Source organism: Hordeum vulgare, chromosome 1H (assembly GCF_904849725.1).
Source record: "Hordeum vulgare subsp. vulgare chromosome 1H, MorexV3_pseudomolecules_assembly, whole genome shotgun sequence".
In the NCBI taxonomy this organism is placed as follows: Eukaryota; Viridiplantae; Streptophyta; class Magnoliopsida; order Poales; family Poaceae; genus Hordeum; species Hordeum vulgare.
The window spans coordinates 213032376-213049691 of NC_058518.1; positions in this window are offsets into that span (position 1 = coordinate 213032376).

The window sequence follows — 17316 nt, forward strand, 5'->3', positions numbered from 1 at the left end:
CGAAAGGGGACGATGTCGAAGATCACTTCTTTACTACGAGAGTTGTCAGGTTACTTGAACACAACCTCCGATGTTATCGTACAAGAGCAGCGGGCTTCGACGCATGGGGTCACTCCCTTAAAGGTAGTGCGACTTGGTATGATTCGTGATGGGTCTATGCCCACCTTTTGCACCGTATCTAAATAAATCAGATTAAGGCTACTTCCTCCGTCCATGAGAACTCTAGTGAGTTTCTACCCATCTACAATGGGATCTAGGACGAGGTGGCCAACCCTCCATGACGAGTACTGGTCAGGTGATCCCTGTGGTCGAAGGTGATCGGGTAGGCCGACCATGGATTATATTTCAGTGTTACGGGCTCTACAACATATACCTCTCGGAGGGCCCGCTTCCTCTCCTTTTTGGTTATATGAGTGACATAGATCATGTTCACGGTTTTGACCTCGGGAGGGAACTATTTTTTGCCCCCATTGTTCGGGTCACGGGGCTCTTCGTCGTTTTCACTTTGTGGGCCCCTGTTCTGTTCGTCGGTGGCCAGCTTGCGAGCCTATTTGACCACCCAACAATAACGGTTGGTGTGGTTGGCGGGCTTGTATTGGGTGCCATGGATCTGGCAGGGCCGTTCCATGATTTTATCCCATGGAGTCGGTCTGTCCCTGTTCCCTTTGAAGGGTTTCTTCCGCTGTCCAGGTTTTGAACTGCAAAATCCAACATTTATTGTTGTGTCATTGGCATCATCGTTATAGTGGCGGAGTTTGTTCTTTTTTTTTTCTTGGCTTGCCGTTTTCGTCCCAAACTTTAGAGGTTATGGGGTCGTCAGCATTGTGGTTGCGCTGAGCTAGCCAATTATCTTCGCCCGCGCAAAAGCGGGTCATGAAGGAACTAAGAGCGGACATTGTTCTCAGCATGTCGTGGCCGAGCTGTCCGGCCAGCCATTAGTCTCTGATGTTGTGCGTAAAATAGGATATTGCTCCGGCAACCGGACAGTCCATGATTTGATTCTTCTTTGTGAGGAACCATTTCCAGAATTCTTTGCTCGATTCATCCGCCTTTTGAATGACGTTGCTTAGGTCGGATGAATCTTGGGGCCGAACATAGGTTCCCTAAAATTTATATAGGAAAGCATCCTCGAGCTCTTCCCAACTCCCAATGGTGTCTTCGGGTAGGCTGTTTAGCCAGTGCCGTGCCGGTCCTTTGAGTTTTAGGGGCAAGTATTTTATGGCATGGAGATCGTCTCCTCTAGCCATATGGATGTAGATAAGGAAATCTTCTATCCACATAGCGGGGTCTATCATCCCGTCATGTTGTTCTATGTTTATGGGTTTAAACCCTTCCGAGAATTGGTGTTGTCTGACCTCATCTGTGAAACACAACGGGTGAGGGGTGCCTCTGATATGGGCTATGTTGTGCTGGAGATCGGCTCCGGGTTGAGCCCGGTAAGGTTCCCGACCTCTACTTTTGTAAGCGACTGGAGGTGGTTCTTCATCCCATCGAGTGGGGGGTACCTCCTAGATCGGTAGATGGATCTGTTGTGACCTGATCTGATATATCGTGGATCACGCCTGTCCCCAGGGTGGATGTGTTCTTTGCCTTTTTGTGGGGAGGCTCGGGTCTATACTCGTTCTCTCTGGCCGCTCTGTTGCGCCCTCGGGGCGGGCGGTCAGGCTATCCTGATCAATCTTTTCAAGATTTTCGGAGTTGACCTCCGTGGCTTCCGCAAGGTATGCAAGTTCGACAATGGTCGTTCATTGTTGTCCAGACATAGTGGTCAGGTCTGAGCTCAAGGCTAACTCTTCGACGAAGAGGGGACGAAGGTCCCGACCGGACAAGGGACCCGGGGTCAAGGCTTCAGGATTATGAGTTTCATCGACCGAGGCCGTGACTTCAGCAAGGAATAGATTGCCCTGGGAGTCGGCGGATAATGCAAAGTCTCCAGACCTTATTTGCTAACCGGGGACGAAACCTTTGATCTGGCGGGGAAGGCCAGTTAAGTCCGTGCACAGCGTGATGCTGTCGGGTGAGGGGACCTTTCTGGGGGTGAAGATGCCCCCGTTGCATATTCTATCGTTGATGATCAGGCGAGCCGTTGATCCTTCAAGTGATCCAGCGGCGCAACTCTCAATGAAAGCACCAATGTCGGCGTCAAACCCGGCAGATCTCGGGTAGGGGGTCCCGAAGCATAACGTGGGATCAATGAGTTGCAGGAGAGAAGGGGAGACGGTATAAACCTAGGTTCGAGCCCTCTTGAGGAGGTAAAACCCTACGTCTTGATTTATTGTATTGATGGGGAACGATTGTTATAGAGTTGATCTACCTCGAGATCGTATGAGCTAAAACCCTAGATGAGATGACCTGCCTATATGCATAAGAACCTCTAGTTTATATAGGTTACATGTTACCGACCTTATCCAGGGATAGATGGGACGAACTGGTCCTCTTGACTTGGAGTGCACGTCTAGTCTTTGGAGCTTTCCATCTTGATTACGAAGTTGTGAGACAATCCAGTCTTGAACAATGGAGCCCATATGGTCATCCCACAAGGGATAACCCGACCGCCCAATGACCCCTTAATCCAGAACTCCATAAACGGCTCTGAATGCTTCTCTTGGCTTCATCTGAGAGTGAAGGGGGTTCTTTCAATATGTTAGGCTTGACTAGCGGTCAAGGGTTCGGCAAACAAAGTCCGAGCAAAGAGTTTGGCTTGCGTGTGTATTCCAAAGTCGAAATACATGGTAAAGTAGTGTGTCTTTGTGCTGGTCCTGTGGTTGCTCACATTGGTTAGTGACATCTAGATGTCTCGTGTTAGTCTAGAAGGATCAAGGTTTTGGTGTAGCTTCCCGTCGACGGGAGGGAAACCTTTGACTTCCTTAATGCAGGTGACCTACCGTCGCGGGTGGTCTTCTTTCTTGAGAGTGGTCAGCTGTGCCAACACACGCTCCTCATCGAGATCTTCTGCTTGAGTATTTGCACAAGTATGTTCTTCATTTGTCTTCAACCATTCGTCTTCATCATAATGGTCGGACGTTACTGGCGTGTCTTCACATGCTTGGCCTTCCAGCCTCTTCGTAGCTACTTGTGAAAAAGTATGGGTTGGGTCTCGTCCATAAGACTAAGCGTAGAGACACAGTGTTCAAAATGGGTTCTACCATCTAGGAAAGTTCTTGAGGGGCCCTAGATGAGCTGGTTACCCAAAAGTATAGACCACTTATCCAATCCATAAGGTGTGAGGCTTGGCAAGCGGGGCGAACCACCCCTGACAGGGGTTTCACCATGGTCTTGTTAGGATTCACGTCCTTGATTGGACCAAAGGGATACTTTAACTTCTCGTGATGACCAAAGGCTTCATTGTGCTTGAACGTCGAAGCTTCTTGCCATAGTTGATGTAGCGTGCAGAGGAGTGGTGGTGGACTCCTATTGCTTCTTCTTCATTGTCGTGGCCACTCAGTCGTGGTGGTTCTTCATCTTGCTTGGGTAGTATTATCTTCTGCTGCTTGGAGGGTGCTTCGAGGAGTCCATCTTCTTCAAGGTAAAACCTTACACATGAGAGGCATGGCGATTGAGGTTTCTGGGCGGCTATCCAAACAGGACTAAGGTGCTTCTCACTTTTCTTGGATAAATAAGCTTGTCATCCATGAGTACAACAATATTTTTCTCCAAGCATCTCATAAGCACGCTGCTCATGGGATATGTGAGAGGAGCGGGGACTTATCTCGGATGGTCACTTGCCGAGGGGTTTGGTGGTCCAATATAATATAGTCCTTCATGTCCACGTTCCTGAGGGACACGGTTGGTGGTAGTCGGGGCGGAGTATCGGCCATAGTCTAATGGCTTAGAGCCAAGGCCTATGGTCACAATCCAGCCATTTTATGGCTAGGGAAAACTTTGGGTTTTCAAGGAACTTAGGATATGAGTGAACATCCATCACCTCATCCTTGAGCACACTTTCTTAGATGCCAATAGTCCTACCAAATCCTCCAAACTGAATCATCTGACGTCATAAAAGGTACCATGTCATATAAGTCAACCCCAACATCACTTATGCTACTCAACTCCAAGGTTGAGATAAGGACTAAATCCAACCTCATAAGTATGCTATAACTAGCTCATGTGTATTCCTATGTAGAAATCCTCGGGAAGCATACAAGCTGCTAAGCTTGACTAAGATACTACAGTCCAAGTGCTTAGTAAAATTATCCAAGGTCTAGGGTACTACATTTCTATGCTAAGGAAACATGTATTATACCAATCCAAGATCTTGTTTCCTTTCTATGAATCCAATCAAGTGGTTCACCAATCCCATCAATCATCGCTTGACCCATCACTCCTAGAAATTCGATATCGATGAGGTTCTACATAATCACCTAGAGTCTTTTTATATCATTGCAAGGACTATACCACAAAATATCCACCAACTTTCAATACCATGCCCACCTAAACCCCAAGGTCAAGCTTATATGGATACTTAAATCACCCCTAACATCATCCAATTACCTCCACTTGTCATCCATCGAGAAACATGGTAACATGATCAAGATCATTGGATTAAATCCAATTCTAAATATCAACAAGAGTTCTTACTTGCTACTCCAAGTCATTATTAATCCACGACTCCTCCTTGACAAAGTCAACTTACCATACCACCAAGAGTTTTAGCTAGTAATCATAATCGTCCTACTAAATCCAACTTACTCTAGGAATATGTAGGTTATGCTACTTTACCGGCTCATTCCACAAAGTTACCTATCACCATGAAAGTGCCCGTAATCCACAAAAATGGGTTAGCTACATCCTTAAGACACCTATTATAGTCACATCAAATCATTGCCTATGAATTGCATATCCTTAGAATGGCCCTTCCTATGGCATCAAGGTTCTGGGCTAACTTGAGAATGAAGGATACTTGTTCACTGTGATCACTTGCTCCATAATGAACACAGTGCTAAGCGGGGGTTATCGGAGCTCAACGGATGCTCTCGCAATTCCATGTATTAAGCACGTGATCAAAGATTTGAGCCGGCGAAGCTTGTGAGTTTTAGGTTGGTCTAAGGAGGGTATCCAATCTTGAGGGAAAAGCCTAACTCTACGGGGTTGTGTCGGGTTGAGCTCAATGTCAATTGTCCTTTGTTGTTGATCCTTGGTGCATCTTGCCTTGCTGATCTTCAATTATCGAGAAAGGTGAGAGAGAGAGAGAGAAAAGTAGTATAGAGGGGAGTGACTAAGGGGGTGGTATAGTGCAAGTGCAATCAAACAAGTGTTGAAAGGCCAAACACAAACACCAAGATGAGGCACGTGATATAGTCACGTACTTTTTGCCTGGGGCAAAAGTGCGACTTATATCAAGGCACAAACAAGCAAAAACAAGAAACACACAACATGGTTCCACTCGAACCATCACACGGACTCGACTTCACATAGGACATACACGACTCATCCTACCCTAGGGGTTCTCGAACTCGATGGTCATGCTCGCTTCTACCTTGGAAAGGAGTCCGTTCAGTCTTCTGGGTCTTCTTCTGGTGTCACTATGACTATTGTTGCTCTTTGTTGAAGCGGTCCGGGTTGAACTGGAAGGAGTCCTTGAGAACTTCTCATTTGGTAAGCTGACAACGAAGTTGGTACCTCCTGGCTATCATTGATAGGGTCTTCTGTTGTCTTCGTAATCATGTCAATGTATTCTTCTCTTCCAAGGCGTCGAGAATTCTGAGTGGACGATCCTTTATGCAATGACATCAGTAAGGGATGATAGAGTTTCGACCTGTCAGTTATGTTGATGACAATATCGACACCAATAAAGGGGGATGAACAAAACCATTTTCCGGCTCACTATGGTGAGGTGGACCAAATGACGAGGTTCTCATCCACTCGTGGTTGTCGACACAACAATGGTAATGACGGGGTTGATCTATTAGCGATGCTTCTCATAATATTGCATATCTTATGTCCTAATCGTCACAGGCCAAGGTTGTATCACTCTGGGACAATGTCAAGGGTGTCACCATCTGCTAAGCCTTGGTGTCGTCACTCCTCTAGAAGGTAGCTTTTGTTGGTGTCGTTTGGTCGTAGCATTGCCAACCTTGTCTCCCAATATGTGGGTGATCATTTGGCAAGCTCGCTTCCTTCCAAGTTAACCATGAGGATTGCAAGGAATCCAGTGGTCTGGGGCATAAGGGTGCTAGCGACTGTTTACATGTTTTGAAAAAGCAGACGAGGAGAGTCAAGAGAATAAGGGTGGAAGTGTTAAGGCAAAGCCTACGCTTCCTTTGAAGGTTTAGGAGAGGTGAAAAATATCTAAGTTTTGTAAGTGGTTTGAAAGGCCTAGAAAACAGCTTTGCTCTATCTAACGTCTGTGCTAGCTAAGGGCTTTCTATAGTCAACCTGGCTCTGATACCAGCTTTGTGGGTACCTCGACTCATAAGTCGTGATCACCGAATGATCATGCACATTGATCCCAGACACCAGTTGTAACGACCAAGATGCGACACTTTCCTTATTTGGGGGCGAGGCCTCAGAAGGGGAAAGGGTCTCATCTAAGCATTTCGCAAGTAGGATAACAATGCCATTACATAAATAGAGAGATGAGTATAAGATTCGGCTTACACTCGCCACATGCTAAATTACAATCCACACAAGCATACATTATTCATACATAAGACAAGGTCCGACTACGGACAAGATAAACGGCAAAATATGTTATCCCATCTTGCTAGTCCCACAATAACGACCATGCGCCTATAGTCCTTGGGGTAAGTCACATACACCCTGCCACTGTCTTCGTCGAACTCCCAACTCAGCTGGTTATCATCGGGAACTCCTGCATCTGGGTACGTGTACATGTACCTGTATATGGTTGCTAACTTACGAAGAACAGAAATAACATGTGGTGGTCTACGTAAGACGGCTGAAGACTAGAATGATCACTAAGCGATCCTGAACACCTACTTACGTCATTCATAACCCCGCCGTGTTCTCGATCAGAGAAGGAGCTCTGAAGGAAACACTCACAGTTACGCACTCAGTTGGCAAGTTTTATTTGAATTACTTTAAGTTGTCTAGAACCGGATGTTAACGAAATATCCATATTTCCCACATAACCACGGGCACGGCTTTTCGAAAGATTAAACCCTGCAGTGGTGCTCCAACTAGTCCATCACAAATTACCACAGGCCGCATAGTAATCCTCTACCACAAAACTCGTGATCTCGTCAGATTCCTTAGAGGAAAACCTCAACTCTAAGAAGTCCCAAAGTCTCACGGGAATCCCAATGCGCAAGATATACCGCTAAGGTAAGACAAGTCCGGCAAGACCTCCCGACGTGTCGACGATCCCGATAGGAGCCGCGTATTTCGTTCTCATGACACAACGGATGAGCAGTATGTACAGTGGCCGGATGAAAATCCCCCGAGTTGCCCCGGGTGGCCCCGCAAGTGGCTCTGGTTTGGACCAACACTCATGAGGAGTACTGGCCCGGGATTTGATTAGGTTCCTTAGGGTAGATATTCCCTATGCTTTTTATTATTAAGTTATTAGCAAACTAACACCAAAGTTGGGTCCTCCTAGACAAGTCTTTACACTATACGATTTATTGAGGGGGTCCCCATAACAACCCCGAACGTGTTAGGAGCGCTCAGTTATGGAATAAAACACCGGTATCCGAAGCTAAGGCGGCAACAACGGAACAAATCACCCGGCAAAAGGCCAGGGCTTCCGTTATTTACCAAATGAATATGATGATATCAAATTGCCCATGTTATCACATGGACCAACTGGCACCTGCAACTAGCAATGCTAACAATTAGTGGTTGAGCAAGCCTAACTTAGCCAAACAATATTTGCTAGGAGGGGAGGTGTTTGAGGTTTCATGGAAATGTTTGATGGCCTATATATCATGTGGTAGACAGCGGAGATGTAATGAAAGAAACGTAGCACTAAGCAAAACAAAGATAGAAACGGTGTCAAGGTCACGATCATCTTGCGTGTGAATCCTTTAGAGTGGAACTGATCGTGATCTTCCTACACGAACTCACCGGACTCTTCGAACTCGTTTCTTGTCTGAGTAACTACCCAAAAGAAACAAGAAGGAAATAAATACCACCAAGTAGATGATGCCACAGACATAATGATGCGTGCATGCACTACCTCTAACCATGCACATGAACTACCCTACTCCGATAAAACTATTGCCACCTCACCACAAGGGGACTTTCTACAGCAATGCTGAAAACCAAAAATCACTACCACCATTGGATTCATTGCGATTTTCTACCCCAAATCCATAGATCATACTGCCCATGTTTCATTTAGAAAAACACCAGAAACAATGAAAGAAAAACTAGCACGGATCAAACTACAACATATTCAGAACAGCGCTGTTCTTGGGCCTGCCCAATTTGGCAAGTCCATATTTTGAATCATTCCTATTTAACACAAAGAAATAGACAAACAATAAAAAAATTACAGGAAATAAGATAAGGAGTACTGGCCCGGGATTTGATTAGGTTCCTTAGGGTAGATATTCCCTATGCTTTTTATTATTAAGTTATTAGCAAACTAACACCAAAGTTGGGTCCTCCTAGACAAGTCTTTACACTATACGATTTATTGAGGGGGTCCCCATAACAACCCCGAACGTGTTAGGAGCGCTCAGTTATGGAATAAAACACCGGTATCCGAAGCTAAGGCGGCAACAACGGAACAAATCACCCGGCAAAAGGCCAGGGCTTCCGTTATTTACCAAATGAATATGATGATATCAAATTGCCCATGTTATCACATGGACCAACTGGCACCTGCAACTAGGAATGCTAACAATTAGTGGTTGAGCAAGCCTAACTTAGCCAAACAATATTTGCTAGGAGGGAAGGTGTTTGAGGTTTCATGGAAATGTTTGATGGCCTATATATCATGTGGTAGACAGCGGAGATGTAATGAAAGAAACGTAGCACTAAGCAAAACAAAGATAGAAACGGTGTCAAGGTCACGATCATCTTGCGTGTGAATCCTTCAGAGTGGAACTGATCGTGATCTTCCTACACGAACTCACCGGACTCTTCGAACTCGTTTCTTGTCTGAGTAACTACCCAAAAGAAACAAGAAGGAAATAAATACCACCAAGTAGATGATGCCACAGACATAATGATGCGTGCATGCACTACCTCTAACCATGCACATGAACTACCCTACTCCGATAAAACTATTGCCACCTCACCACAAGGGGACTTTCTACAGCAATGCTGAAAACCAAAAATCACTACCACCATTGGATTCATTGCGATTTTCTACCCCAAATCCATAGATCATACTGCCCATGTTTCATTTAGAAAAACACCAGAAACAATGAAAGAAAAACTAGCACGGATCAAACTACAACATATTCAGAACAGCGCTGTTCTTGGGCCTGCCCAATTTGGCAAGTCCATATTTTGAATCATTCCTATTTAACACAAAGAAATAGACAAACAATAAAAAAATTACAGGAAATAAGATAAGGAGGGGGACCCACCTGGCAATGACCAGGGCCCCCTCACAAGATGACATGTGGGCCCCTGTGGCCCACTGTCATCCACACACACACAATACACACTACCTGCAACTACACAGCACACACACTGAAAGGAATATGCTCACGAAAAATAGGTGCAAGGGGGATCGAACCCCTGACCTCAACTACACACACACGCACTGACCAGTAGGCTAGCACACGCTAGTTGATCTAACAAAGGCACCAGACATGGTAAGCTAGTACTTGCAACTAAATATAACACCCAAAAAACAACCAAAAAACAAAAGCTGTGTAGGGGGGACTCGAACCAATGACCTCAGGATCACTACGCTCGCGCTCTGCCAGTCGGTCTAGGTGGAACGATCTGCTCAAGAGGTGGATCCACGCTACCTAACACCAAAAAAGCGCCATCTTCCTGCACAACGGCGAGACGGCGGCAGAGACTCTACTCGCCGAAGCAACCGCACGCACCGCACGGCTATACGTGGGGACTACGAGCAAAAACACCCTACGCACCAGAGGGACCTACGCCGCGCGAGCAGCGAGGAACCACGGGGCCATGCGCGCGTACATGAGCAAGCCTGCAGCTAGTGCGCTTCGCATGCCGGTGCAAGTCCCGCAAGGGTTCGGACTAGCGCGGCGACGCCACGAACAGAGGGGAAGCAGAGAGGTAGAGCTGACCTAGGGTTCACAGGAGAGAAGCCCGACGATGGAGAGGAAGGAGCGCACGGAGCTGCTCCAGGAGGCTTGCCGGAGGTGACGAAGACGCCGGCCGTCGTGGACGTCGTTGAACAAGGCTCCGCACCCGAACTCTGCAAAAATAGAACCGCGCCGGGGTCCTCTTGCTCCTGGCAGGTCTAGAAGGAGGCGAGGTCGACACTACGCCGGCGTCGAGCTCGAGCCGGAGCTCATCATGGCGACGGTGGCGCTCTACTTCGTCTCTGGCGGCGCGAGAGGGGGAGAGGAGGGAAATGCAGAGGTAGGGTTGAGAGGAGGACTGGTCGGTCTTATAACCTTGGGGGTCGCGCTTGGAGCCGCCCGGTCGAGGAGGGAAGGAATCGATGGTGCTCCTCTGATCGTACAGGTGACGACAGCTAGAGGAGGGAGCAATCGCGCACCAGGCCTGCACTCGCTGAGGGAATGGGCCAACGGGGAAGGTAAGCTCACCCAGAGCCCTCTCTCTCTTCTCAAAACTGAAAGAAGGCTTTCTTTTTTTATATAAAACCAGAAAACCAAAAAAAACCCACAGAAATATGAAGGGGTTTTTAAATTAGAATAAAATACCTGGGCTAAGTAGAAAAATCTAACTTGTTTAAATAAATAGGTCTAACTAATTATGGCCAAGGTAAAATGAACTCTTTTATTAATAGCTTTAGCTGTTTTTGCAACAAAAAATCAAATGTCGGGTGCTTGGGATAAATAAAAGAGACCCACTAAACCGCGCACAAAAATTGAGAAGAGAGGTGGAACATTTTTATTGGATATATAAAACAAGTTGAAAACACATGTAGCAAAAATATTTGATTAGGGAGGGTTTTGAATCATGGTGAAACAAGGGTTTTTGGGTGGGCTTTGTTGCACCCATTCTCATGCAAAATATCACAACACACATGCAATCACCACACCACCAAGTGGCACCACCACACAAGATCAAACAAGAACAAAAAGGAATAAATGCTATGCATGATGCACATGAAATGACAACATCACCAAGTCTCTCATCCATCACATTGCATCACAAGGTTGCCAAATATGGAAAGGAGTACAAAGGGGGGAGGAAAAGCATTGGGGCTATCACAACTCTCCCACACTACAAGAGGATCTCGACCCGAGATCTATGACTCGAAGAACTCCGGGTACTCGAAACGGAGGTGGTCCTCGCGCTCCCAAGTGGCTTCTTTGTCTGAGTGATGTGACCATTGCACTTTGAGGAACTTGATTGACTTATTGCGGGTCTTGCACTCAGTCTCTTCAAGTATTCATATCGGATGCTCATGGTAGGATAGGTCGGGCTGGAGGTTGATATCCTGGAGATCAACTGTGCGCTCGGGAGTCTTGAAGCATCTCCGGAGTTGAGAGACGTGGAACACATCATGCACATTAGAGAAGTTGGATGGAAGCTCTAACTGATATGCAAGATCACCTCTCTTGCCAACAATTCTGAAAGGACCAACAAAGTGAGGAGAGAGCTTTCCTTTGATGCTCAAGCGCTGAGTGCCCTTCATGGGAGACACTTTCAGATACACAAAATCATCGAGCTAAAAATTCATGTCATGATGCTTGCTATCGTAGTAGCTCTTCTGACGGACTGAGCTGCTTTGAGATTATCCCGAATGACACGGCACATTTCTTCTGCTTCAACAATCATGTCATTCCCAAGAATCTGACGCTCACCGGTCTTTGATCAATTTAGCGGGGTACGACACTTTATGCCATATAGAATCTCGAATGGGGCCTTGCCTGAGCTTGCTTGAAAGTTGTTGTTGTATGAGAACTCGACAAATGGTAGGCGATCTTCCCACTTGATGCCAAAAGAAAATCACACAAACTCTGAGCATATCTTCAAGGACCTGATTGACTCTCTCAACTTGCCCACTTGTCTGAGGATGGAAAGCTGTACTGAAACTGATCTTAGTACCCATCGCAGTCTGAAAGGAATCCCAAAACTTGGAAGTAAATATGCTTCCACGATCTGAAGAAATGAGAGCATAGGAACATCGTGCAACGAGACTATCCTTGACGTATACAACTCTACTAACTGAGCTGCCGAGATAGACTCTTTGACTGGTAGGAAATGAGCAACTTTGGTCAACTTGTCGATGACAACGAAGATGGCATCATTGCCTTTCTTGGACTTCGGAAACCCAGTGACAAAATCCATCTCCACATGATCGAATTTCGACTCATGTATATGCAAGGGATGCGGAAGACCTTCTGGATGTTGATGCTCCGCCGTCACTCTGCGACACACATCACACTCGTTCACAAACTGAGCAATCTCACGTTTCATGCGAGTCCACCAGAAGGTCTGCTTCAGATCCTGATACATTTTGGAGCTTCCTGGATGTATCAAGAGGAGGGAATTATGGGCTTCATCCATGATAACTTTCCTGAGCTCTCCTTTCGGAACGACAAGGCGGTCCTCGTAGAACAAGGTATCCCTATCATCAACACGGAAGCACTTATATTTTGGAATGCCCTTTGCCAAGCCAATCTTAACTTTCTTCACCAACACATCAAGAAGTTGAGCTTGTCGGACTTGGTCTTCCAAGGTAAGAGAAATCTGGAGATTAGCAAGAAATCCCCGAGGTACTGTCTAAAGGTTGAGCTTCCTGAAAGATTCACAAAGATTAGGCTGGAGAGGCTTCAGAATGAGAATGTTGCAGTAAGACTTTCTGCGCTAAGCATCTACAATGACATTTTCTTTGCCTGGAGTGTAGTCAACGCCCGAATTATACTCTTGGAGCATTTCCACCCAACGAGTTTGCCAAAGATTGAGACTAGGCTGGGTGAAGATGTATTTGAGACTCTTGTGATCGGTGTAGACCTCAACCTGTGTGCCCAACAAGAGATGTCTCCAAGTCATCAGAGCATGTACCACTGCCGCCAACTCAATATCATGAGTGGGGTAATTCTTCTCACTTGGCTTCAACTGCCTCGAGGTATAAGCTACCACTTTAATCTCTTGCATCAGAAGTGCACCAAGACCTTGAAGAGAGGTATCACAGAACACTTGATAAGGCTTGGAATCATTAGGAGGAGTCAATACTGGAGTAGAAGTGAGCTTCTCTTTGAGTGTGTCGAAGGCCAAGTGACACTCTGGAGACCAGACAAACTTCGCATTCTTCTGAAGAAGGCTTGACAGAGGCTTAGCAATCTTGGAGAAGTTCTCAATGAACCTTCTGCAATAGCTTGGAAGCCCCAGAAAGCTTCGAAGCTGCTTCACATTTTGAGGAGGTTCCCACTCAACGATGGCCTGCACCTTTGATGGATCAACTTTGATGCCCTCGGCAGAGATGATGTGCCCAAGGTACACAACTTCCTTCAACCAGAACTCACATTTGGAAAACTTAGCATAGAACTTATGCTCTCTTAGCTTGTCAAGCACAAGCCGGAGATGTTCTTCGTGCTCTTCCTCAGTTTTAGAAAAGACCAGAATGTCATCAAGATATAGCAAGACAAATTCATTCTTGAATGGGGAGAAGATATAATTTATCATCCGACAGAAGGTTGGTAGAGCATTGGCAAGACCAAAAGACATCAATGTGTACTCATAAGAGCCAAAGCTTGTCGTGAAAGCGGTATTGGGAATGTATTCTTCACGAATGCAGATCTGATGATAGCCCATCCGGAGATCAAGCTTAGAGAAAATCTTCTGATATTGGCTGGCGATGAACAATTGGAGAAGCCACAAAGGAATAGTTGCCCATCTTGACACAAGCATTAGGAACAAACACCCGAGAAGCCATTTGCATGCCCGGAGAAATGATTCCCAAGTCTTAGGAGTGCCCTCCGTCACTAGATCATGCTTAGCAACAAAAGGCCTTGAAATGAATGAATGCGATGCAGCAGAATCAAATAAAACCTTTGCAGGAATATCATTAACTGAGAGATTACCCATGATCACATCACAGGAGTTTTTTTGCTTCTCTTGCATTCACCATATTGACTCTCGCAGACTTGGGATTGAACTTCACCATTGCATTGCCTCGAGGTTTGACTGGAGGAGGAGGCGAAAGACGCTGCTGAGTGGTGCACTTGTTAGAGTAGTGACCCTTCTGCCCACACTTGCGACAAGTCACCTCTGATAGTGGACGGAATTGCACTTGAGGATTCTCTTGCTTCTACTGCTGAAACCTCTGCTGGAAAGCTGGGTTGGGTGGGTTGGAAGAACCACGACCACCTGACAGCTTGAACTGCTGAATCTACCGAGGAGGAGGAGACACCCAATATTCCTGTTGCTTCTGGACCACGTGAGTTGAGGACGAGGAACTGGAATCTCTGAAACGCTTCCTTGAATTCTCCACTTTGAGCAAAGCTGCTTCAGCCCTGAGAGCCAAGTTGTAGAACTTATCGAACTCATCGGGATCATGCAAGTCAAGGGCCAACTGCAAGTCTTCCTTCAGACCACCTCTGAACTGATAAATCTTACTCTTTTGATCTGGGATGTCCTGTTTAGCATACCGAGCCAGCTCACGGAACTCGACATTGTACTTGTACACAGAAGATCCTCCTTGCTTCAAGCGTCTGAACTTCTTATGCATCTCTTCCACGAAGCTAGATGGAATATAGTGAGCCCTGAAATCCGTGCAGAAATTATCCCAGCTGATCATTTTGTCGCCTCTGGAATCCTTCAAGTGTTGCCACCATTTTTTTGCCTGACCCTTGAGCTGAAAAGTTGCAAACTTGACGAAGTCCTCTAGTCACACATTACTGCACTTGAAGTGCTTGTTCATGTCATGAATCCAGTCATCAGCATCGTATGGCTGGTCACAAGAAGTGAAGGACTTTGGCTGGTTCGCGAGGAATTGATTCAGAGTTGCAAACTAATGTCCACCATAGTTGAGATTGCCCTCCTGCTGATTGTTACTCTCTTGCAACAACTAAAGTAACATCTGAGTGTTTGCATTGGTTGCAGCCATCACCGCTTGCCATGCCTATGGAGGAGGAGGCGGTGGTGGAGGAGGTGGCGGAGGAGGGGGTGGTGGAGGATCAGCACTCTCACGACCCGGATTCTGGCGAGTTGGTGGAGCCATCCTGGAGACAGACAACATGTTAGACCGGAGATTAACATTCAAAGATTAAGTTGAATCAACAGACAGAAATATCTGAACAAGAATACTTAGCAATTGCACTCGAACAATAGTAAGAATGCTTCCTCAAAGTAACTGCCAACAACATCTAATTCAAAACAACTCGTAAACCAAGTATGATCTAGGATTGCTCGGAACAAATGTATGACAGAGATTCCATCCGATATTTTCGTGGATATGATTGCACGGGCTCGATCCTACAGTAGCCATCATGTACATGGCAGTGCACACGACATATGAAGCGTCCCTAAGTCGTAGCAAGCTACAAGGACTCTTTAAGACACAACGAGAACTGCTGTAAGATGATCGTGAACAAACGAATCCACTGAATGTCGAATCCCAACCTCACATCATGCAGCTGTTGGAAGATTGTCCTATAAGTAACTATCTGAGTTCCCACCTAAGAACTCCCAAAATTTCTGGTCATGCAATCTGGTCCACGGATACAAGAAGTAATATATCACTCAACTCGTATACTAACTCGTCCAGTGTATCACATCCGTCAATACATAACCAGAATCTCAAAACTTCATCTATCTCAGATCCTCGTAATCACAACGATACTAAGTATGGCGATACATCCAGACCTATCTGCACCAGTACTGGGGAAGCCAGACTCCTCTCGCCACTACTAGTATTGAAGCAATTTCGAACATCCTTCGTCCCGAGATACTAAGAAATCTGAATGATAATGATGTGCTCAAGAATTCCCTAGAGCTCAACTCCCCGGAATAAAATCAACACAACAGGAGGCGCCAAGACAAAACTCCGTCACATCGGTATCATATAGATTCCAAAATATCCGCGTGATCCTAAAAAAAATTGAGCAAGAAGAGGAGTAGAATTAAAATTTCCTAAGTCGTGAACCTCACCAGAGCATAGAATAGGAGAAAAAAGAAACCTACTCTCCGATATAACTAAGACTCAAAATAGTTTTTGCTAGACTCGACTGGCCAAGTTCGGTCACAAAAAGGCTCCTATGGTCGTAAGGCTCTAATACCAACTTGTAACGACCAAGATGCGACACTTTCCTTATTTGGGGGCGAGGCCTCAAAAGGGGAAAGGGACGCATCTAAGCGTTTCGTAAGTAGGACAATGCCATTACATAAATAGAGAGATGAGTATAAGATTCAGCTTACACTCGGCACATGCTAAATTACAATCCACACAAGCATACATTATTCATACATAAGACACGGTCCGACTACGGACAAGATAAATGGCAAAATATGCTATCCCATCTTGCTAGTCCCACGATCACGACCATGTGCCTCTAGTCCTCGGGATAAGTCACATATAGCCTGCCACTGTCTTCGTCGAACTCCCACCTCAGCTGGTTATCATCGGAAACTCCTGCATCTGGGGTACCTGTACCTATGGGCGTTTGTAGTAAACTGTGAGCCACGAGGACTCAACAATCTCATGACCTTGGTATCGAGCCTAACTAAGTTAAATAGGTAAGGTAGGGTTCAGTGTTTGAGTTTGTAGCATTCTAAGCATATATGGTGGCTAACTTACGAAGAACATAAATAACATGTGGTGGTCTACGTAAGACGGTCGAAGATTAGAATAATCACTAAGTGATCCTGAACACCTACTTATGTCATTCATAACCCCACCGTGTTCTCGATCACAGAAGGAGCTCTGAAGGAAACAGTCACAGTTACGCACTCAGTTGGCAAGTTTTATTTGAATTACTTTAAGTTGTCTAGAACCGGATGTTAACAAAATATCCATATTTCCCACATAACCACGGGCACGGCTTTCCGAAAGATTAAACCTTGCAGGGGAGGTCCAAATAGTCCATCACAAATTACCACAGGCCGCATAGTAATCCTCTACCACGAAACTCGTGATCTCGCCGAATTCCTTAGAGGAAAACCTCAACTCTAAAAACTCCCAAGGTCTCACTGGAATCCCAATGTGCAAGATATATCGCTAAGGTAAGACAAGTCTGGCAAGACCTCCCGACGTGTCGACGATCCTGATAGGAGTCACATATC